The following is a 23,970-nucleotide window of genomic DNA, read 5'->3' on the forward strand; positions in this document are numbered from 1 at the left end:
CACCTAATACATGCTCAGAAAAAAAAAATGGGAATGAATGATGGGCTGTAACATCCATCAGCAACAGCCAAAGGTGAGCACACCCATAAACTGACAGCAAAGGCAGTCAGTGTGTTAAAAAATGACAGCACATACCTTTGTTTCTCCTGGCCCTCATCACCAAAAATATGACAGAAGCAACAGATTACCCAGGAACATACACTGAATGGTCTATCTCTGCTTCCATCAGGTAACTAACTCCCTGTCATGTGGTTGGAGGAGTCTGAGGGTTTCAGGTAATGCTGTTGTTACTGTAATATCCACGACTCTTGTCCTGCACAGATAGCATGATACATCAAGGTTGCACGTCAGGGCAGAGCAAATCATACCATTGGTAGGAATACAGCATGCCTCCTGTCTTGTGGCAGTTTCCAGGGCAGATGACCAGTGCTTAAGCAACAATTCCTCTTAAGAATGGGACTTCCCTGACTGAGACAGGGAAGGGAATTCAGCCTGTTGACTGCCTTCTGGGGTTTGTATCCTGTACTGCCTGTGGCTGTCATAGACAGGAATGTGTGGGATTAATATGTAAAGGTTCTAATACATAAAGGTTTTAAGGACGAATTAGCCTGGAAAAAAATCTTTTAGCTCCCCACTGCCTGGTCTTATTTATAGGAATTGTAAGGTGAGTTTCACTTCCCCGACTTTGTCCTTTAAATTGACTAGTCCGATAAGATGATCTCACTTTAAGTAATCATTTGTGTTTAGGTTTTTCTCCAGCAGTTTTGTATTACAATTTAAAAATAGACTCGCCTATGCCTGTACTCATGTTAGCTATGGTATTTTGAACTTGATTTCTGAGGCTGCTGACAGCTTTTGAAAGATTTAACTACTGGCAGCAATGAAAAGTCCCATAGAATCTGTTCTCTGAAATCTTTTCCTCCTGGAGAGAAAAATAAAGGGGCATCATTTAGCAGGGAATGTATCGCCATAAAAATATGGTTATGCAATAATGTCTCATTAATATGATAAATCATAACATAACCTTTTCTATTAAATGTAAAAGGCAATTTATTGAAATGAAGGCATTTTCTTCCCCCATGGCATATTTCCATAGTTGGTTCGAAAGGATATTTTTATTATTATTCAAAACAGTCATTCTGATTTGCACAGGAGATAACAGTTGTCCGTGACATTTTTATTTCTGCATAAACAGATTTCCATGTTGGCGAAGGTTAGTACAGTAGGAATTTGTTTTTGCTTTCAGATGCACTGATACCACTCAAGCACTTTGTTGGGATGGAACCACTAATTTATCCCTTCTGCCTTTATGATCTTGTCAGTACCGCATGTCTCCCTCAGTCTTTCTAATCTAAAATAATCCCACTGAAATCCTTTGATTGTCTCCTTGGACCTGCTCCATTCCTGAAGCAGGAATGTAATGGGCTTTATGGCACTTACTTGGGAGCCATTTATCCAGCAGAACGACTATAGTTGCTTGTTTTAATAAGAATATGCTTTGTGGTAAGTGGGGACTGCTATTTAATTAGCCAAAGGGAAAGTAGTTCATGATACAATCTGTTCCAATCATCTTGGACATTAAACACAAAGTCAAGTGCAGTTATTTATGAACGTGTACTTCATTTGCAGTTGCTTTGAGCAAACCTCTTCTCTGAAACTTTATAGCATTTTCTGACTGCACTGCATTGTGGGAGGAGGAAGAGGGGAAGGAAAGGACATGAGAGCATCTCATAAAATTCCCGAAAGAGAAACAGAAGGTTTACTTATTGCCATCAGGATTGTGAATACAAACCTACCCAATGGCAAGCAGGCCGAGGCTGCTGATTCATCTTTCTGCTATCTCATGGTCCCTGCCTTTAGTAAGTAGCTCCTGTGAGCATGTTACGGGATGTTAGTGAGATATTCTGGGATTTTGAGTATGGTATTTTCATGTGTGTCTGTGTGTTACATGTGTGCAGTGGTGTGTGACTGTCTTTTCCTTGGATGTCCATTGCTTTCAACTGAATCACATTTCTGAAACTCTGTAATTATGCTACTATATTTTTACTGTAAATTAAAATATATGTAAGAACCTAAATGAATATCTAATCATATTAATTCTTTGAGTAAAAGAACGTACCTGAACACATCTTGAAAAATATCCCCTTCCTAATTACAGCTCATATCACGATATTGTGAAGTAAGTTGTGTACCTTTCTCACTGGTCGACTTTTTAGACTAATAATTGATGCATTAATTAGTGACCAAAAAACAAAAACAAACAAAAATAAACCCAGGAAAACAGAAAACAATAATAGATTACGTTCCTGGTTCATCACCTCCTGGGCTCTGGCTTAATGATTATTTATAAACCTGCTCTTTCTTCTTATAAACTTTTCAGAGCCATGTAGGACACGCACACACACACACCGTCAGAAGCATCACATAGACACTGTGCCCCACTGTGGTGTTTTGTGATTTTTATTTTGCCCTCACATTTTCTTTGTCACCAACATGTTTTTTTTCTCCCTCTCTCTTCTTCTGTTCCCATGGGGAAATTTTAAAATTGCTTGTTTTAATCAAAAGCACCCAGGATATTTGCATATTAAGTCATATCCTATGCAGCTTGGAGAAGTTAGAAAAGGTTTGGGGTACTTGCTTGTTGAATAATTGACACCACATAGTCCAGGTAGCAAGGAAACACAGAAAACACAAGCAGCCCATGGAGTGAGTACCAGGCTGGACCTGTTTGGGGCGCTTACACTGTGTAAAGAATGAAAAGAAAACACAAAGAACAAACTCACTCACCTCGGCCCCTGTGGTCTCACACAGCCCTTGGGGACTGGAAACTTCTGATGCGAGACAGAAGGCAGAGCCAGTAGCCGCACTTCCTCCTCCTTCTGAAGACCTGTCAAAAGAGCTGGCACCGAGGTCTCCCTCAACGTTAGTGCAGAACCACCTTAAACAAACTCAGACGAGAATCAAGGAACTCAGCAAATACCTCACCTTCAGTGTGACAACAGATCTACCATGGCTCCATGGTTCTTGATTTTTTTTTTAACACTAAGGGTCAAGGGTTAGGATATCATAGCCAGTCCTGTGTGTGTGTGTGTGTGTGTGTGTGTGTGTGTGTGTGTGTGAGAGAGAGAGAGAGAGAGAGAGAGAGAGAGAGAGAGAGAGAGAGAGAGAGAGAGAGAGAGTCAGACATCTTCAGTTGTTCTCCGTGGTTTTGGTTTTGGTTTTGGTTTTTAATTGTTTGTTTTAGTTTGTTTTAAACATGGCTTCACTATAGCCTCAGACAGCCTGCAACTCACTTTGAAGACCAGGCTACCATTTGTGTCCCAGGCTATCCTTTGTGTCAGAGATCTACCTTTGTGTCCCAAGAGCTGGGATTAAAGGCATGCACCACTGTTTCGGGAAATATTTAAAAAAAAGCAAAACTGCCAACTCTCCGCAGAGCTGGACTATGCTCCCATGATCCTGCCGCTGCCATGACTCTCTCCAGCTAGCCCCAGCAGCATCTGGCTTGCTTGTCTCTGGAGCCGCTAGTATTTCTTCAGCCATAAACCCACGTAGTTGGCGATCCCACATTCCAGTGACTAAATGGAACGGCCAACCTCACGGTTGCCTATCACAATACCCAGTAATGCAGTAAAATCAAGGCTCTTAAAGCTTAATTAACCAATCAGATTTACGTATCAATAAAGTCACAATTTACAAGACGCCAATACGATAATTTCAGAGCCAATTGACAATGATAAAAGCTTTATCCCAATATTTCTAACCTTGAGAAATCATGGCTACTTGGCCACACAGGTTCATGTCCAGAGCCATCTTCCTTCTCCCCTATCTAGAGACTTTCCCTGTCTCTGCCACTCTTAGCTCCACTCCCTTTCCCTGTCCAATCACAGACTTCCTCCGCACTAATGTAATTGAACAGGGAAAATCTGTGACATACCACCATGACATCATACAACTTACTGAATCTAAAATTCATTGATAGATAAAACTGTCTGGCCAAGAAACTTGAACAAGCTCCAGTATCGGCTCTGAGGTGTTGGGGTTGCTAACGTGTGCTGCAATCTCTGGTCTTCTTTTCTGTAGTGCTGAAAATCTAAACTCATGTCTGCATGTTTGCTCAGCAAGCACTTTCCTAAGTGAGCCATCTTCTCAGGACCAATCAGTTTTTTTTTTAAAGGCCACATATTAATTTCTTGTCTAGGACACTTTAGTATGAGTTCCTAGCATGAAAAGATACAATTCTGAAAAATGTTAATGCTTATCAAAGTATTATTCTTCAGTTTTTGTTGGCCTTTACTCTCCAATTTAGTTTACCAGCAAGAGCCCTGTTATTTTAGGAACCATGAGAGATCACTAGACACCAATTTTCTCTCAACTCACATTTATAACTCATTGACACTAATGTGAGCTCAGGGTGGGGATATAAAAGTGACTTGGTGTCTGTGAGCTCCCTCTCTTCCATGGAAGGCACACGGTGTTCAGAGTTCTTGGCCATGTCATCGGAACCTTGGATAAACAATTAAGAACTAAATGCAGATGTCTGATTCATCGAGTAGCACTTAGGACATGAGTCTGAGTGGCAGCCATCTAATGGTCAGTGGGATGAACACCCTCCCTTTGTTCTAGAGCCGGATCAACCTTGCTAACATTGAGGCTGAATAAGGCACAGTCATTATCATCTTGTGACATGGTGGAGAGCTCTATCAGTCTGCTGACAAAAGGATTTTAAGGTGAAACTAAAAACCAACAGAAAGCATGATAAAAACAAATTCGATTTGTCTTTTATCATGGATATCGTGATTGGGTAGAGTGGGGTCCCCTTGGTCTGCAAAGACTGCAGTCCATCTTGCCTTGGGAGTCATGGATTTGTACTAACAGCTTTCAGCATAGTGTTGTAAGGCCTGCTTTCTCACATCAGACTACAAGTGTATGGTGGGAAGACATCCTGTCTTTTATTCCAAGATCTCCTACAATTTATATGAGATAGTTGCACTCTAACTGTCATACAACAGGTGAAGAATGAATGAGCATGTCTCTGTTATCATAGAACTCGTGTACTACAGTTCCTAGATTTTCCTCTAATTTACTGAGGTCAGTGCGCATGACAGGTGGTGATCTTTCCTATGAATGAGCTTACAGAAACCATAATTACACTTACGATGTAATTTATCCCCAAACTGCAACATTAAAGTGGTGCGCCCCCTCATATATATCTGAGTAAGGATGATTGATGTCCTGTGCCTGTCAGTGATGTATACAGACACTTATTACAAGATCCCTAACATTTTAAAAGAAAAGGGTATAATTGTAGGAATGAGAAATACAAGAGATTCTCTTTCAGTTATCACTCATAATTCATACATATACATACACATACATATACATACATATACACATACATATACACTGTGTAATTGGCTTTGTTCACCTGGCTCTTTCTTGCTCCAAGAAGATGAAGCATTTGAGGTGCTCTTAGAAATAGCTTTTAAATCTTTAATTCCTTTCAAGGCACTCTTTCAACTTACACATCATCCATGGAAAGTGACAGGCAAATTTTATGAGTTCCATTTCTCAAAGGAAGCTAAGGCTCATGACCTCAGCTACTTACCCCTAATCATGCTCACAGGGGGCACTAGCCATGCGTTACCTGCAGGAATTGACATGTTTCGACAAAGCTGACCTTGGCTTGCCTTCTAGTAACTCACTGTGGTTGAGCAGTTTGGCTTTGCACTCAGGGTTCTGGGACCCCGCCCTAGGCCTATGGCTTTAGAGAGTCCTCCTGACCTTCTTGTCAATGCTGCTCTGCCCCATGAAGTAAAGAATAGATGGAGCAAAGGAGCTAGGCTCGTCCACATTTTGATCACCCATACTGTGTATTCCCAACCTGCCTGCATATCAGGTAGCTGCCACCTAACTCTGAATCTCCCACCTCAAGGAGAAGCCATCCTTCATGCACTTGTGATAGGCCTGCTTCCCAGGTCACCCTTCCAAGAGCACAGCACTCATCATGCCAAAAGAGAGAGGAGAACAGTGCAAATGTTCAGACAAGAACAGGGGCATTCCTGAGAATGGAATGCAGAGAAAGCAGCAGTTGCCACGTCCTTCGGATGAGAGGAATGAGGAAGAGAATCACAGCGAAAACAAGGAAGAAACCTAGTCCAGACACCGGGTGAAAGTAAAAAAGACACTGGTAAAGGTCCTTGGGAAAGATGCTGAGTCTGTAGGCTCTGTTGGAACAATGTTATGAGAACTGAGGAAGAAAGGACAGGATATATTAGTAGAGAGGAAAGAGTACAGAATGACAAAGGGACTGAAGGCTATGCAGAAGGTCACTGGGGGAATGTGCAGACTACAAAGACTAAATGGAAAGAGGCAGAAAATAAGCTGAAAAGAAAGACAGAATGTAGCTGGCATTTGTCACTATTGGTTCCCCTTTGGGGGAGGCAATTTGCATCTGGTTTATTTGGTGGGAACTATTGCACTCCTTTCTGCTAGCTTGGAGTCAGACTGAGTGGCAAGGACAGCAACTGTGTTTGAAGTCCTTGTGCTTTCAGATTTATTCCTACATGGAACAGTCAAGGACCTACTAGGCTCCAATATTCTGGAAGAACTAAGTCTGCTTTGCCCAGTCTGGTTCTACAACCATTACCTCAACATATTGGCAGTACATATCTTTTCAATAGATTTCATATTGGTTATCCAAACTAGAAAAACTGTGAGTGAATTGAAGTTGGAGCTTCATAGCTTAGTTAGTGGAAAGCAGGGTCCTAGTTTTCAAGGGAAAGTTGGGATTTTCTTCAATGCAAGTGAAGGACTCAGGTAGTGTGAATGAATGGTTAAGTCATTTATATCAAAATATCTGGCCATTCTGACTAAGCAGCTCATAAGGAGCTGGAATTCCCTATAGAAGTCAGTATGTTTAATAAGCAGACTTCAAAAGCTAAGGGTAAGGTAGATGCTTCCCTTTTTATTCTATTTCTGTTAAAGTAAATATAGGCTGTCCAATGACTTCATTCTGTTTATTAATAGATATTTGGTTTATAGCACTATCTATTCTTTATCTACTATTGAAAGTGAGGTAGTAGTCATTACTTACATTAAAATGTTCATGGATGTAGACTAAGAGGGTGTATAATTTCTACATGATTTTCACATAATCTTAAATGTTCTGTGGGTGAGTATTAAGGGAAAATCTTTCTAGAACTACTTAAGTGAGAATAAACTTGATCATTCATCCTGAAAATACATACTGACTATGATCCTTAGGGTCAACTTAACAAAGGAATGAGTTTTGTATTTTAAAGGGGGAAGAGAAAGTGGTAATACATTTAGCTTTTGACTTAGTCACTCATGGGTTGTTTGTGATGGTAATTAATGGAGGGTGTTATTCAGACACATATGACAATGACTCATTCCATCAAAAGTTCCTCAAAGGTCTGCCTGCAGCAAAACAATGGTGCACTGTGTTTTGGTTTGTAATTATTCTGACGATTCTAAGATTTGTATTCCATTATTAAAATTTGTTCCGCCTCTTAAAAAGGTGACTATTACATTAATCTGAAAAGACCAGGGTCCCCTATGAAGACTGAGTACAGCTGTGTCCATGTCTTGGTGCTTTCTTTGTGTTAGTTGGAGGGCCACGGATAAAAATGAGCACTTTGTGCCCTTATGGCTTTATTAGCTATTATACTCTGAGAACAACAACCCTGGATGTTTTGAAATTTACAGTTTCCTGGGGCCATTTTCACAAACAGTTTTGACATAGCACAGAATACTTGATCAACTGTCACCCAAGGCGATTTGAAGGAAATACAGGAAAGGGAAGGTCTATTTGACTGTTGACACTGCAAGTTCTTTCCGTTTTCCACAGTAAAGAAAAATCAATACTCCCTTTCCGGAGAAGACCTATAGAATACTCAGGAAAACATTCAAGTCTGCATCATTGAGAACTCTGGACATAGTCACAGGGACACCGAGACGCGCTGGCAGCCCTTTGCAGCTTTCTAGAGGACAACTTAAGTGAGAACTGTAATTGTATGGTCATAGATATCACATCTGACATGATATCCAAGAGAAATGAATTTGGAAACCTACAAGGACTCAATTAGTGAAGCAAGAATGACAAAGTGGTGTTCCAGAGGTCCTTGTTACATGACCTTTCGACAGCTGTACCGGTGTGATGTCAAGGCAGTTACCTAACCATATTCTCTCTCAGCCCTCTCATGTTTAAACAGAGCCAAGATTACCTGCTTCCTAAAATTAACTAATTTCCTTATAAAACGCATGATGAAATTCTTGACTTTTGCTAGAAGTAGCATCGATGCACTGCCCATTCTCCTCTTGTTAGTGCCTTGTATGATCTACTCCCCAGAGAAGGGGATGCCTTGGAGAGAAAGTGAAATTCTTTTTATCAAGAGTAGAAATTTAAAAAGTTGTCAACTATAAAGTATCTACTTTACGCTGGTTTCCCAAATGCATTATTTCTATATTGCGTGATTATGTGACATAAATCTTACCTCTATGTTGCAGATGAAGAAATTAGGGCCCAGAGAGGGTAGATGAGTCCATAATGAGAGAGTTAGTAAGTGAAGCTGAAAGCAACTCTGAGCCAGACTCCAAACACTTTATTCTTTCTACTTCTCGCTACATATTGGTCAGGAGATTTTCATTTAGCTGAACGGTTTTAAAAAACTATATAACACGGGGGCTGGGAAAATGGCTCAGTAGATAAACAAGCTTGCTGCACAAGCATGAGGAACTGAGGGTGGACTTAGTGGTCATGTAAAAAGCTACTTGCTCAAGTAACCTCAACGTGGAGAGCAGCAGAGACAGGAGGCTTATTGGAGTTTGCTGGTCACCGAGCTAGTTACAATTTCAGTGTGAGACTGTCTCAAAGAATTAAGTAGAGAGTGATAAAAAAAGGAGACCAAATAGCATCCTATGAGAGTTCTGCTTGCATATTAACTTACACACACACACACACACACACACACACACACACACACACACACACTATACAACATTAAAAGTGCTTAAGCACAGGAAATGGTTTCCCAATGCATAGTGTTTCTCTTGATAGTATTGGGACTTTTTTTCATACATCTACTCCGTATCAATTATGCATTTTCCCTTGACTTATTTAAAATTACTTGAAGTAAAATTCCAAGCCAAGATAGGTATTTACAAATATTCTTTGATTTAAAAAAATAGTTAATTTCTTTATATTTCACTTGCAAATACTTAAGACAACCAGCCCGTAAGTGCAGTTTCCCGCAGAACTTTCTGCTCAGAAGGGAGCAGGTAGCTGGAGGGATTGAAGTGGGTATTTATACCTTAATTCTCTGGTTTGGCGGGTTAACCCAGAAAGATCTCATATGAATTTCACTTGGCTTCAGGGCGCAGCCGTACGAAGCATTCTCAGTTAATTTCACTACTTGATAAAGAGTCGGGGATGTCTTATCCCAGATCCTTCCATGGGGATTTGTCCTCCACTTCATATTCTTCATTAGGAGATTGAATACATTCTTGCCAGTGTTTATGATACTTGGTGCTTAAATATTATCACCAATAATTGTTTATGTTAATGTGTTCTTGGCATCTCCATGCCCTACGTCCATGCTACGATGATAACTCAGAAAAGCTGATTTTCTATTCTGGATTCTGCACAGATGAGCAGATAGGAAAGTTGCTCCTTTTCTTCTTGCTCTCTCCCTGTGTTCGCTGAGGGACTGCCTGCCCTCCTGTGCAAGAAGATACCTAGGCAATCACAGATGTAAACACCTTGAAGACCATGCCTTACCTTGTCTTTCCCTTTTCCCAAAACAGATCTCTATTTTGGTTGTATATTATCAATCTCAATATAAGTTTGGCCCCGAGGCATATAAATGTCTGGTGTTTTGTTTTTTTGAGAACTTGCAGGGGGAGGAGACAAGCAGCGTTGATTTGAACTTCAATCTTATGTTGAGCAATATTATCCCATGGGTAAAATTAAAACACATTTTCTGACTTTTTTATACCAAGAGACATATTTTGCTATTGGGCTTTCTAGGATACATATCCACCATCTTCCAACAATCATTGCCTACAGAGAGACCATATCTGCCTGGAGATACAGCTCTCTGACTTAAACTTACAAATTCAAGTTTATGAATAAATGCTCTCTCTCTCTCCTCTCCTTTTTTTTTTTTCTTCTTGAATATCCCAGAGAAACATATGGAATCCAATCAATAGTTTCAATCCAATGGGTGTAATGTCATAAATCTAATGAACAAAATCAAATGAATGATGGACCTAGTAAGTAAATGAGAGAAACTGAGTTGATTAATAATGAAGTCTAGTGGGGACCAGCACAGGATGCCATTAAAACATTAAAGAAACCAATGAGACCTCACTCACAGCCAATGCCTTTCTCACAGCAAATGCTTTTCTGCTCCTCTTGCAATGATTGTTTTGTCCACACTCTTGCAGAAGTTCTCATGTGCTGAGAACAGTGGCGAGTGCCTGCCACCTTGTCATGTCACTTTCAAGGTAGAGGCATGAAAATCAGAAACTCAAAGCCAACTTCAAGACACAGGGAGTCAGAGCCCAGCCTGGAGTAAATGGGATCCTCTCTCAAAATAAAATGAAATGAAATGAAGTACAATAAAATAAATAATTAAAAATGTACTCTTTGCTAAGATTTGAAGCCAGGGAGGGGGGGAGGCTTTACCTGAAAGCATATAAACTAATTCTTTGAAAATACTTAAAAAGATTGAGTGATTCATCCTTTTCTTCTTTTGTTTTCAGTTGGTTTAGGTGATCTTTAAATCACAATATGTTGGGTGATTTTTAGAAACCCACCACACATGAACATATTACACTTAAAAAGTAGAACATTAAAGGGTGAGCCAAAGTCTCCAGTAAGCCCATGGGTAAGTACTATTTCCAGTTTGATGTGTATTTTCCTAATCCCCCTTGAGCCCTCATCCCAGTCCCACTGATGGTCCGCTGTGCTCTTCCGACTCAGAGTCTAAGTGTGATGATGGTGATAGCATTGATTTTCAGGTGTGGCTCTCAGAATTGGTCTCATTACTTTAAAGTCACATCTTGTATAATTCATTTTTGTAATTCTGTTTAGTATTTCCCCAGGCCTTCCAATACTTAAAAAGAAACACACAACAGGGGAATAACTCCTGAGGCAGCACTGGATGGCGGGAATTCTACAATCACTTATTAAATTGGCCTCCTAAATCCTGAGCGGATTTAGCAAAATGGAATTTCAAAGAACTTCACAATGTACTGAATACCATTTTACTTAAAAGAAAAGCGGAGTTCAGAAAATTAGATCTACTGTGGCTCCTATGGGAAGCCTCCTTTTTCCTCCTCCCCTTCCCTCCCTCTCCTCTTAATATCTTGCAGAGAAAGGGGAGAAGAGTGCAGAGAGCTAAAGAGAGCATCCAACCTTTGTTCTCACGTACATGACTTGAGCCATTTGCCTCTTTTATGACTGACATGGCTGGCCAGAGAGTTATTATTAGGATTTATAAGCAGTCCCATGATAGACTTATATTTCTTAAGTGTTTATAACTGTCATAAAAATTTAGTGTGTCATGCAAGGTCTCAACCTGGCAATAAATTTTCAAATAATATCTCTCTATATTGTTAGAAGGTCGCTTGCTCATCTTTAAAGGTTTGGATGAAGGGTGGAACAGGACAAGAGTTTCATAGCACGAGGAAAACATTGATATTAGAAGAAAGATATCATCCTTTGGTGCATTCCGTTCCAAGTCTCAGAATGATTTGTGGTAAATAGCAGATTTGGTAGGGCAGCAGCATGAAGACATTTTATATTTATAGATATTTTACTTGGGCAAATTATTCAACTTCTCAGGCCCCCAATTCCTTCTTTTTGGTGGAAATAATATAATAATATTAATATTAATATATATTATGACTTAGACGGTTGAGCCAATACACAGAGAACATTTAGAAGAGTACCTAGTGTGTAAAAACTTTTCCTTGTGTTTCTTATTAAAATATTTCCTTGAGATGGCTAAATTCTTGTAATTCTTACCTGTGAGATCTCACTACTAATCATACTTCATTGAGAATCATACAAAATTAAGATGAAATGTAATCATTATAGTCCTCATGTGAACATGTATTTTTTTGCTGATGTTTGAACTAGCATGCTTGTTACTTACAGGTAAGAAATGAAACAAGTTTCTGAGTCCTGGGTGGGATAAAGGATGCTCACAAGACTACAAGGGAGGCACCATGGCTGAGATTATGCCTTTATTATCACTCACAGTATATTAAGATTATAAGTCGCTCCAGTCTCAGTCAGGTGATCGGCTTGGTTCTTCCTCTCCCAAATGCTTATGTTTTATGCCAAAGGAACATACATTTTTCTACTGAACAAATTCTCTTGAAGACAAATCAATTTAATGGGTGGGTAGGATAACTTCCCAGGAGCCCCTTGGGCAGTCTGCTCCTTAGAATAAGTTGCCATGAGAGTTCTTTGACCTGACTGATATCTTCTTTTCTCAGGATCACTTAAAATGTTTAGAAACATGAGGGAGAACTTGGTGACAATATGATAACAGTTATTTTACAGATGCTAATGATACTGTTTACTTTCTTCTTTCTCTAAAGCTAGGGGTATAGTGGTGTGTGTGTGCGTGCGTGCGTGTGTGTGTGTGTGTGTGTGTGTGTGTGTGTGTGTGTTTTCTTGCTGATAAAGTGGGGCTTCATTTTTACAGTACAATTAGTCATGAGGGGAAAAATAACTGAGCATCTATCATGTCTGAGATCCATCTTGAGGATATGTAAGATAACTCCTCAGTCTTCAAAGTTATTTAGGTAGAAATAGATGCAATTATTCCCATATAAGTGAAGAGTACGAGAGGGTTCAGATATGTTGACCTTGCTGAGCTACCAAGAACGTTAACTTAGGTTAGAACATAGGCCTAATTCCAAGGCTTATTTCATAGAAAAAAAATAACCCTTCATTTCTGAGGTGTGAATATGTTTAAGAGTTGGTAAGTTGAGAAGTTATAGAAACAACCACTGAAACAGACAGACAAAGCTAAAATGTGTTTCTCATTCTCCTTTTATGTCTCACCCTATCTTCATTTTCATTCATCAACTGCCCTGATTTCCCATTTTCAAATGCTGTCCCAAATTCACCAAAGCCCAAATTGAATATTCCTTTAAATCAGTGTGCCTGCCCATGTCATCACTACTGTGTAGGCTAACTAGAACTAACCAGAAGGCTGATTTACACTAAATGCTTTAATCCCAAGTAGCAGTGGCCCACCCATCTCGCCCACTGGGCAGCTTCTGAGCCCCATTGGAATGGCTTAGCATTGAGCATGCTGGTGCAAGCTCAAAGCCGACAAGGAGGCAGAGACTCGCTTATACAGCTTCCCATAAACAATTTCAACAACATTCAGTGTGATCCCACTTCCTCTTCACTCTACCTGCCAATGACAAGCACTGGTCAGAATGTATGCAGGGCTGAACTCGACAATCCCCTCCTTGAGCTTGCCCTTAGCCTTCTTTCCAACTCTCCTTTCTCTTTGCAGAGTCCTGTACAGAGCCCTGTAGTGCATAGGACTCAATGGTCAATGGAGTCGCCTCTAAACCTTTGGTTCATTTTTTTTGCAGTTTGGGGTGTGCTTTAGTCTGTATGTGGCTACTGGTTAATTTAGAGATTACGTTGCCAAGGTTGAACTAAACTAACTCTCTCAAAGTGACAAATAGCTTTGTCGTATTTTCCCCTAACAAATAGTATTGTTCAAAATAGTGTCATCCAGCAATAAAGGTGGCAGGAATCAGGTGACAGTAGGCAAAACAAGAGGCAATACTTCCACTCACAGAGTCGACGTTTATACTGTGAGGAAATGCATGAAGAATTGTCTGGATCTTCTGATATCTCTTCTGCAACAAGTTTGAAAAAAAATCAAGAAAAATTACTTGAAAGATGAATTTATCACCCGCTGTCATAATAACAAACTCCAAATGGAAAATATGCCCTGAAATATTAGCTAATCATCTCTTTAAAATAATGTTTAGTTCGTCGTTATTTCGTTTCTCTGACTTCGTGTCTTGTGGGTATGTACACACCATATTCAGAGAATATGAATAGAATTGTTGGATAGAGTATGCATATGTATTGTGAGGGGGTTTGCTATTTGGAGATTTTTTCCAGATGCAAATGAATTGTTGACAAATGTGGAGGGTACTATATTAAAAGGTAGAAGAAATTGTGAATTAGGCTGAGATAAAACAGAGGGCTTACCAGTGGTTACAATGCTTTCTCTTTTCTGGCTAAGAAAGCAGCGCCCTGCATTTGTCTGAGAAATGCATCCCTGAAAGGAAAACCACTGTCTCCTCATCACGCTATTGATTGCATTATTGAAATTTAATCTCTGGGCCATAGCAGGGTACAGAGGCAAGAAAGAAATTTCGGCAATGTGATGATTTTATTAAATGCCGGAGAGACTTCGTGCCAGAAATTAAAAGTGCAATCATTGTTCCTAGTTTCACAGATCATTAAGCAAACAACCTGTTTCTGTTTGGACTATTTTATTTGATTCAGGTAACATAAAAGACTTTCATAACAAGAAATCCATGAAGAAAACTTGACTTATCCCATATTTGTCAATATGCCTCTACTTAATCATGTGCATGTTCATATGACTAATATTGCTATATACTTCAAGCTGTGACATTTATGGCAGAATATTGGCCATCCTTATCATTCATGAATCCCCCGTTCTGCTCATCCCTGATGGGTCTGAGTGATCGGAGAGCATTGTCTTGACTGGAATTTCAGTTAAAGGTTTATAGAATACATACAAAATGGAAACGGTAGTGCAAACTTCATTTACTTTCAGTGCTCGGTTTGCTTTGGCATATTGCAATTCCCAGGGTGTCAAGAGCTAAGGGAAAATAATATCAATACATTCCATATAAACAAAGATCGGAATGTACAGGACCTTGTTGTATATATGCATATATGCATATATGTTAGATAAAAATAACGATATCATGTCCAAAGAATATGACTTAGAGGTGACAAATTTGACTTTCATTTAAAAATATGAGTATTTATCATATACTTTTTAGAAAATATAGGACATAGAAGTCTAGATATAAAATGAATAACATTTGTGTGGTGTGTGGTATTTTATAACCATATCATTGGGGAAGTTAAGGTTTTCGGTTGTTAAACAAAAAAATGAGTCAGTTCTAATGTGGACAAGGAGATTCCTGGTGGATCTGGTTTTTTGGTTTTTGTTTGTTTATTTTTAATGTTAGATGAGGCAAAGCGGGTTGGTAATGCTTAGAAAAAGCATAAACGTAGGAATGTTGAGAAACTGCCTTTACTACTCATTGTAATGATTAACTACATCATCAAGTAGTTGCAGAAAAAAAATAAAATTACCATAGGAATTGAGATTTGTATCTAACCATAAAATTTTTAACTTGCCTCTCAGTTGGCTCAAGACATCGAGGGAAGCCATGTGTTTAAGGAAAGGATGAGTCGCCCACATGCACTTTGCCCTTAGCTTTTCCCCAGGACCGGAGTTCCTCCAGGCAGGTCCAACAATGCATGACAAGAATCTGAAGCAATTATTCAGGAAGAGCCCCAGCTGCCCAACAAAAAGCAGAAATCCAGAAATCATACACACGCCCTCCCACTTACTCAAGAGAACTTAAACGGCTGCTTTAACTAAGGCCACTTTGAAGATGTTAGTGACAACAAACAGAAGCAAAAATGAAGAAAACCTTTGCCCTTCTGTCTCAGTCTGATTTTAGGAGATATATGGAAAGGACACTCACATTTACCCCGAAGTCTATCTGGACCTAGGTGGAGTATCACAATACCTCTTAGATGTATTTGCGTAGATAATCAGGAGGCAGTTTTGTGCATCTGTGGGAAAATATGCCACGGGTACCTATCAATCAATCATCATTAACGGGCAATAAATCTGGTCTTGGGTCTCCCTGGAACAACATTTATAGAAAAAGTTGGTTGTGATTCTCCTTAAGTTAAAATTTGGACGGTTTTCCACCTCATAACTGTCATTCTTTTGAACTCTTACCAACAGGCCCTATACTATCACTTACATTTATAATCAAACTAGCTATATTGTGTGTTTCATTGCCTCTCTTGAGTCACTGGCTGTTACCTTGCTGGCTTTGAGTTCTAGGTATTGCCTCCATTTCTGGAGCCCTGTGCTAATATTTCCCTGTCTTCAGATTTGCCCCATCTTCCCTACATCTGTGACTCCTCCTTTGGTACCTTTTGTTCTCATCACCATAAAGTATCACCTAAAAGGTTTTCAGTTTTTCTTTCTTTTTTACATCCTTATATGTATGTGATTTGCATGTGTGCATTTGTATGTATTTGGGTCCACATGTGTGGCAATGCCTGTACACTCTGGATTTCACAGGCCTAATGCTGGTGTTAGGGATCATCCTTGCTCATTCTTCCTTTTGCTTTGAGCCAGAGCTCCTTCCTCAGAGTCAGAGCTTGTTAATGGAGCTGGTCTCAGAAGCCAGCTTGCTCTAAGGCCCGGTTTTCTCCAACTCTGATGGTGGAATTACTGTGAGCTTCCACACACGCCAAGAACCTATGTGATTTCTAAAGATTTGAACTCCAGTTCTCATGCTAATTAGGCAAGGATTTCAACTACTGAGTCTCTCCTCAGCCTGTCAGTCTTCCTTTCTTTAATAGTTCTCTGAATTCTGTACACTTTCATTTGTAGGCCTATTCCATTGGCCTCTAATTGAGACAATGTAGTGCTGGAAGGAAATACTTCCTCCTTACATGGGGCTTGTGAGCAAGTTCTTGATTTCACACCTCAAATGCAGGCATTGGGCTTTCCTTGTAGACCTTACTAAAGCTCTGGGTTTGAACACATTCCAACATTTGGATTCAGACCTAAAGGCACTGTTTTGAGTATGCTTAGAAAACTGATTTTTCAAATAGATAGATACAGCAATCCACTTCTATTAACTTAAGCATCTAAAATGTTGCCTATGGTTTACTAAAATAGAACAGTTCATGCAATTAATACTACAGATGCAATTGCCAAGACTCTATATCAGGAGGAAGTAGATGGACAGTGGAGAGGGAAAGGGTATAGAGTAATATGTGTCTTTTGTGGAAGATGAAGAGTAAAGAAGAAAGACAAAGCCAGGCATGGTGGTACACGATTTAATCCCAGCACTCAGGAGGCAGAGGCAGGCAGATTTCAGAGTTCAAGGCCAGCCTGGTCTACAAAGTGAGTTCCAGGACAGCCAGGGCTATACAGAGAAACCTTGTCTCCTTGTCTCAAAAACCAAAAGAAGGAGGAGGAGGAGGAGGAGGAGGAGGAGGAGGAGGGGGGGGAGGGGGAGGAGAAGAAGAAGAAGAAGAAGAAGAAGAAGAAGAAGAAGAAGAAGAAGAAGAAGAAGAAGAAGAAAGACAAACAGAACTTTCCACCATTATTCATAGCCTCTTTATGAGTATAAAAATAATCAATGGAGATGTGCCCAATTTCAGGCTCCTATTGCCTCTGCTGCCTCTTTGCTAAAAAATAAGGTACAGTGTAGAACATTGCTACATTGTTCCTCTCAGGAGGCATGGAGGATGCCACCATCTAGCTAAAGGCTAGATGACATGCATAGCAATTCCTGCACTTGGTAGCAGAGTATACACCTCTCTGAGAATCAAAACAGAACCTAGATCCTTCCCTCTGGTGACCTGATCCTATTATTATCATGACTCTCCTCTCTCTCTCTCTCTCTCTCTCTCTCTCTCTCTCTCTCTCTCTCTCTCTCTCTCTTCCTCTCTCTCTCTTCCTCTCTCTCTCTCTCAGGACTTTTGGATGTCAGATGAACAATAAGAGTTTTGTGAGCTCCCAAAATTACAATAGAGTTGGCATGTCTGCACGCCTGTCTTCCTGTAACAATGCATTTTATTGTTTGGAGAAAGTAGAGGCAAACCCACTTGAAACCAAGGTGGTGAAAGCTTTTAGCGATCTTGTGGTTATATGTGAATGGACATTTGGCAAATTCCATTGCTGAAATGCTTTGGGTGGGGTAGAAGGAATCCAGCCCATTTCTCTCTATCTCCTGCCCTCTTTTCTATTCTCCTCTCCCATAACTACATTCCTTTCTTCTGTGTGCCTCCATCCCCCACCCCCACTAAGATCAGAACACCAGGAGGATGTTCTCTCCTTTGGCAGAGTCACTTGCCTTTTCATAGACAGGTATTCAGCCAACGAAGGGACAGATGCCCTCTTGTGTTCTCTATCAGTACCTCCAGTGTGATCTCCCACAGAACCCAAAGGCCGCAATTTGTTAATACTAAGTAGCCAACACCTAACCTGGCTAGCCTTAAAATATTTTGGGTAAGAAGTCAAAGTTGAAGCTATTGTATCACATCTGTAGTCTGTCTCCACCCGTAGTCAGAAAGTAACAGTGGTCTGTGCAATAAATACCTAAGGACCATGTAGCTGAACCAAAATCAATAGTCTTCAATTCAGCACAAAGCTTGAAAAGTCTGAGGTGTGTTCTATAGTCCAGGTAAGCTCTTATTAGTTACAGTTTGCAGGAGTATCTGCCTTAAAACACTTATATGAATATGTTATCAGTCCATGTGTTCCCTGTAGTCTATGTAACAAACACCAGTCCCTTGGTTCTACAATGTTATTAGAAATGAGTGTGATAGTGTTGATGGTAGTGGTGTGGTATGGTGATGTTGGTGGTGTTTGTGTTCATAGTGGTGGTGTTGTGGCATGGTGATGGTGGTAATGGTTATGCTGATAGTGCTGATAGTGATGGTGTTGTGGTAATGGTGGTGTGGTGTAATGATGGTGTGATGAAGGTAATGGTGCTGATGTTTACATTGAGGGAGGTAATGTTGTGGTGATCTGTTGATAGTGTTGCCGATGGTAGTGATGTTGATAGTAGTGATGGTGGTGGTAATCGTGCTGCAGTTTGGGAGTACGTTGATGGTGATGACAGTGATGATGGTGGTGATGTGTTGGTATAATTATGGTAATGATGGTGATGGAGTATGCACACACTTCTGTGTATGCATGTGTGCATGTAAACACACATCTGCATGTATGTGTGATGTATGTGCGTGGTGTGAGTGAGTATCCACTGCAAACTTTTTCTTCACCTAGGAAGTTCTTGGCAGGAATTTTAAATGGAAGGGCTATAAACTAATAAATGTACTTTGAACAGTGCCAGCTTTACAGTCGAGAGAGGGCAGTTCATGGTACTATTAAGGATAACAAGAAGAAGAATTCTCTGATGGGAACTCTAATAAATGTAGTAGCATGCTGTAATAAAGAGCACTAGAAAATGGATGAGGTCTAACAAAATTATTCATAAAGAGAAATGGAAAGGGATGCCATGCTGAGCGGTCCCATGCAGTTATATAGACACTAACAAGGTTATCCCTGGAAGCTGAGTGCTAGTACATTCACATATGTTTTCTAACTAGCACAAAGAGAGACTGTTTTTATCTCGAAGAACAGGAGAGCCTGGAGTTAGAGGTGTGCTAAATCTTGCTCCTGATTTTTAATAATTCAGAGCCAAATAGCAATAATGGCTCACGTAGGGTCGGTTTAATGAACAAAGCAACCTCACTTCAGGTTGTTCGATGCTAAGGCTCTCTGCCGAGTTGCTAACTGGTGTACTTTACAGCTATCTCCAGGGTTCTTTTTGATATGATATTATCCTCCTCACACACTGTGTTTTCTATACACCAAAATATAATGTGAAACCATGAGCGAGGATGGAAAACCCTGAAAGAATGTTCAAATGAGCCTGTGAGTTCCTGCTTTGGAGGTACAGCGATGTCAGAAAAACAGGCAGACGCCCTGCTTACGCACTCCTCAGAGTCCTTAGGACTCACTCTCATTCACGGAGCTTGGTACGGAGCTGGGAGCATCTTTGGAGCTAACGAGAGAAATTCACCCATAACATTTCTATTATCTCCCGCTGATCATCAACCCTTGGCCTGCGAAACACACATAGCCTGACTTGCAACCAATTCAATGACTGCATTGGTGAGTTGTTATGTCTCTGACATACCAGGTCCTCTATTTCTGTAAATTTACTTCTTATGATAAATTTAAAGGATGCTTTTATGACACCAATGAGTTTAAACCTCAGCCCATGGAAAGGAACTTTATGGTGGAGGATTTGAACTTTTTCTGTTGTTGTTAATACTCAAATTTTAAGTTAAGACATGGCTATGAGGACGAGTGACCAAATCTTAAGCCAATCAAAGTCATTCAAAGTCAATTGACAAAGAGGGATTTTGCTTCTAGACTCCATGTTAATATTCAACTCATAGTCAGTTCTTCATGACAAGAGGCTAGCATGTTCACAGGCAGTGTGATCCTTTGTCGAAGTCTACAGCTTTGACCGTGCAAGCTTCTGCACTGACTGAGCCTCATGGACTGAAATGATTTCCTTTTTCCCCCTCTCCAGAGGCCTAGGATGATATTTCGTGATGAAATAATGCATAATATGTACAGTGTTCCGTGATCTGCCTTCAAGTTATGCCATTTTCTCCTCTCTCTGTTATCCAGCATCTCAAATTACAAATGCTCAGAAGGAGTAGATAAAGGAGGGGAGGATTCCCTTGGCCTCTCTTCTTCAGACCTGGGCTCAGAGAGGCCTGCCCCTGTGGCCAGCTCCTCCTAGATGTCACAAAGCACCAAGAAATATGCAGTTTCCCTACACCTTCAACCAGAAGTGAGGTTCAGGAACACCTATCTGCCTTTAGGACCACTTTGCTAAATTCACTTCACAAGACTGCCTGTGTGATATAGGTAATGTTCTTCCTTCTAGGCTATGAGAACAATATTGGTCTCTGATTCTCTGGCCTTGTTTGCCCATCCACAGATGGAGTGTAGGTTTTCTTGAAGCATTCCCACAGTGAAGGTAGACTGAACATAAAGCATGCAGGAGGAGGAAGAGTGAGAATCAGAGAACTGGTAATTCAAACTGAGAAACTCAGCCAGCGCATGGTTCTGATTATACAAACACTGGTCAGGTCCTCTCCAGGAAGAGCCCCTGCTCAGTCTGATAAAGCAGGACACAACCTTCACGTTGACAACCAGATGGGTTAAATCCCTCCCCCAGTGTCATTAACTAAAATAGTATTCCAGAGCTAGAAAACTTACTACTTCTAAGAAAGAAATCACATGCTTCACCTAATTTGAGCCTTAAAACACCATTTAATATATATTTTCAACCTTATTTTATTTTAGAAGGAAGACCAAGGTTTATAAACTATGAGATCTGTTCCTGAGATCTAAATGGTAGAAGAGTTAGAAGGTGAATTGAGGTCTTCTCTTTCCATATGCGAAGATTCTACCACTGTAGAATACACAATAACCCCCCTTATCTGAGGGGGTGTGATGTAAGATGCCAGGAGATAAATAACACTTAGAGATAGAACTGTTTTATATAGTATAGCTCTCTCTCTTTATCTCACTTTCTATAGCTTTATACAGACATGATAAATTTTAATTTATAAATAAGAGATAATAAATTAATAATAGTAACATTCTATAGCCCAGTGACACTCTCTCTCTCTCTCTCTCTCTCTCCACCTACCTATATATGATACAGATATAACACTTTTAGATAAGAATTGAGTCCTGTAACAGAAACCACTGAAATGGCAACCATGGATTAGGGAGATCTACTGTAGATCATTTGCCAGATATTAACAAGTGCTGTTGTTTTGTCTCCATGGAAATATTGGGAATCAGAACTGAGCGGGGAGGCAGAAGCAAGTGAGGAATTTGGGTGGATTGTGTGGTGCGGAGCAACCATGAGTGGAGGTCTGGATCCATTTCTAGCTATGGGAAGCTGATGCACCAAGACTTCGGGAAGAAGCAGGCAGTAAATATCCCTAATAGAGAAGAGAAGAAAAGAGAGCAAAGGAGTTTATACAAGCTCTAAAGACCAACTCCTCCTTCACAAGTTTGCCTTGGGGAGCAATTCAACGAGAACCGATTAGTACAGGCCTTAATGCTTCCCACTTGAAAGTGAGTTAAGACTTACTGAGGGGAGACTAATGCAGGCCAGTCTTCTCGGAGATTCAATGCTATTTCACAGGTTCCTGATTCCTATTCTCTGGATTACACAGGGAGACAGGAAGCATGGTGGACCCATGATGCACAATCTACTGGAAAGAATGTATGAAGACAATGAGAATTAGAGAAAGAAAAAGACCTGAGAAATTCCAGGAAATGTTTCGAAGATAGTATATCATTGTTACCAGGAGGAAATGCCATGGGTAATGTCAAAGTCACTGTTTATATGGTGGAAAATCAATTTTGAAAAATGTAAGCAATGGTCACAGTGGGGCCTTTGCTATGTTTGGAAATAAACCTTCTTCAAGTAGGTCATCCTTATTTTCTTTTGTTTCTATAAAATTCAGTTTCATAAGCCATAAAATATTTATCTAATTCAACTGTTCCTAACACATTTCTCAAATCTAACCATTGTCATAGGCAGGGAAATCTGTGGCATTGGGGAATATGGATAATCTTTAGTGCCAGAGGATGTCACCACTTCCTGACACACTCTAGGGGGAGGTGGGTCACAAAATCAAAAAATGCTCAAAGGAACTATGGCCTCGTTCTCCATGCTACTTTATGCCATCTCTTGCCAGCCGTATTTTATTTGGGGAGCAGATTCATACTCCAGAAATGCAGAACACACTCATCTCATGAACTGATTTTGATCACTGAAGTTAAGCTGGATTTTTCCCTTAGACTTAGACCATTTACATTGCATCTGAATATAGTTTTGTACTTACTTCTGGTCTTGAAAGAAATTGTCTCACTAAACCTGTGTCCAACCTTACCTTCTATGAGAACCACTGTAGAGTGGACTGAACTTCTCAAGACCAACAGTGTGTGTGTGTGTGTGTGTGTGTGTGTGTGTGTGTGTGTGTGTGTGTGTGTGATACATGTTAATCAATGTGTGCATATACATGTGGGTACATAAGCACATGAGTGTGCCTGCATATACAAGCCAGGGTCGGCGTTGAATGAATTCCTTCATCACTTACCTCCTAAGTTTTTGAGACAGTATCTCTCTTTGAACTTGAATTAAAATTTACTTAAACTGTCTACCCAATGAGCTCCAGGAAACTCCCTGTTTCTCAGACCATCCCAGAAAGACAGGAGCCACTGGCTCCATCCATTTTTCATGGATGCTAGAGATTCACACTCAGGTCTTCATTTTGAATCCACAGGAACATTACTGAATGAGCCATCTCCCAAGCACAGTTGTATGTATTCACAGTGCAGAGAAGTCCGCTTCTTTCTTTACCACCTGAGAAAAGGTGTCACCTTCTAAAGAGTGGTCTTTCTTTAAACTTCCTTTTACATGATTAGAAGGGCAGTTCTTTCAGTTTGTGGGGGATTAGCTCATCAGTCACTTTATCACTGAACAGCATGTGATGCTGAGAATTTTTTTTTCCAGCAGAACAATCTAGCAATGGTAGTTAAGAACTGGTTGCTGTAGCTGATCAGTGAGTAATTTCACAGGAGGCTAAGACATTTGGGATTGTTTTACCTTCCTGATTTTGAGTAGGATACACAACCAAAGAAGAAACTTACACATTGAAAAACTATAGTTAAGTGACTTATCCCATGGCTGACATATCTGTGACAGCCCCAGGCTTAAAGAGGCCAGTAAGAGTGAAGATCTTCCCAAAGATACCTGCTCACGATTTCAGAAGGTTCTTTTCAATGTCCCCACTCTGGAGCAAGCATTGCTCTGGTCTGGTCATACTCATATTAGGGATAGCATTAAATAGATAATACTTTAGGTAGATGGGGAGTGAACAGGCAAATAAGGCTCAGAAGGTCCAAGCAGGACGGCTACTCTGCAGCGCCTCAGCACTCAGGATCAATTCATAAATGTCCTCTGAGAAGAATGAATGAGGAC

General features: G+C 40.2%; 1 long non-coding RNA gene across 1 annotated transcript; it reads left to right on the top strand.

Moving 5' to 3' along the window:
* Positions 1-1,618: 1,618 nt before the first annotated feature.
* On the top strand, positions 1,619-22,330 carry Gm33809. The gene is made up of 3 exons (XR_376152.2): positions 1,619-1,859; positions 4,627-4,730; positions 22,157-22,330. It is a non-coding gene; the product is annotated as a predicted gene, 33809 (long non-coding RNA).
* Positions 22,331-23,970: the final 1,640 nt, after the last annotated feature.

This window comes from Mus musculus, chromosome 3 (assembly GCF_000001635.26).
Source record: "Mus musculus strain C57BL/6J chromosome 3, GRCm38.p6 C57BL/6J".
NCBI lineage: Eukaryota > Metazoa > Chordata > Mammalia > Rodentia > Muridae > Mus > Mus musculus.